Raw genomic sequence first — 1,590 nt, 5'->3', positions numbered from 1 at the left:
ATTGTAACATACTCATGTTAATGCAGGCTCAGCCAATAGCAGTACATTTTATAGAAAAGTTACTACCAACAATGAGAAGCCTTTGAAAAAAACGCATCCTCCCATGGCAGGGTCAGCGGCTCCGAATTCCTTCTCCACCCCTTGTAAGGAATTCGGAGCCGCTGCCCCTGCCATGGGAGGATGAAAAAACGTAAAGGGGAGCTGTCTATGGATTGCACATTTTTCTGGGTTCGGAAATATTGTTTTAGGATGGTTTTGTGTGGGTTTGTGTGTATGTTTGTCCAGTTAAGGTAGCTGAACCTTTCCTTTTTTGTGTTGGTTGGGACGCAAGGACGTTTCAATTTCTCTATCCTTTGGGGCTATGATCTTCTTTTTATTTCCTTCCGTCGTTTTGTGTAGATTAAAATGAAATTAAGCTGCTACTGATGATAATATTTTAGCTCATGACTGACCGACACAGACGACGCTGTACAGACGATCCGATTGGTGCGGCCACCATATTGCTATGACGTCATGCCATACCTCCCGAGAAAACCTATCGTCCAATGAGAATGAATGATACACAAAGCACATGCCACCCCGCCTCTCGGGTTCACTATACACTGAAGGTCGAACAGGGCATGATAGTAACCCGTTGAAAAAGCCATTTGTCAAATGTTAACCAGCAACATTTGCCTTCTTTCCCCATAAGTCATGTGTCAGGTACAATTTCTTCGACTTACAACTTTATTCTGTCATTTTTGTTGACAGAGGGACTAGACGTGTGTGTGTGTGTGTGTGTGTGTGTGTGTGTGTGTGTGTGTGTGTGTGTGTGTGTGTGTGTGTGTGTGTGTGTGTGTGTGCCCATGTATGTGTGTGTGTGTGTGTGTCCATGTGTGCGTGTGTGTGCGCGCGTTTCAGTGTGTGTGTGTGTGTGCGTGTGTGTGTCTGCAAGCGATTCCACTACCTACCTGCACCCCCTCCCCATATCTCCCAAAGTGCCCAGAATACCCCAGCGGGCGATAGCGCTAACTCAAAACTGACACAGAAGGGCCGACACGATGTATACATTTCTCCAAGCGCTACATACTTGGCATTGACCTTCGGTCCTTAAGCGACCTCGCGCTTTTGGCGGCGTTTCTTAAGAAGTCTTTCTCACAAGAAGTCGGAACGGGTTTTCCATCAACGCTGAGGCCCCTGTCACACATAGCTGAATATGGCCCCCCGACGGTGTACAGAAAGTGCGAAATGGAACGAAATGGACGAAATGGAACGAAATGAAACAAAATGGAACGAAATGTGTATGAAGGAAAGCCGTTACCTCCCGAACACTGCCGAACTCCCCCCAACCATGGTTGGGAACAGGTCGGGAGTGGGTGGGAGGTTCGGCCATGGTTGGCTGGTGGTTAGCTGGTGTCCGGGAGTAGATCGGGGCGCGGTTGGCCCAGTCAAATTTGAGTCAAATTTAATCCAAATTCGATTTGATTCGTATAGAAAGGTGGGCGTAGTCTAAAATCTGCTCACGAACTTCAGCCAACCTTGGTCGGCTGGTGTTCGGGGGAAGGTTCTGAATGTGTGAAAACGATATGTGAAAGTCCCGGGTAGGGTCAT

This window comes from Branchiostoma belcheri, unplaced genomic scaffold, assembly GCF_001625305.1.
Source record: "Branchiostoma belcheri isolate BF01 breed outbred unplaced genomic scaffold, Haploidv18h27 scaffold46, whole genome shotgun sequence".
Lineage (NCBI taxonomy): Eukaryota > Metazoa > Chordata > Leptocardii > Amphioxiformes > Branchiostomatidae > Branchiostoma > Branchiostoma belcheri.
The sequence above is the reverse complement of the archived record's forward strand: the minus strand, read 5'-3'. Positions refer to the sequence as shown.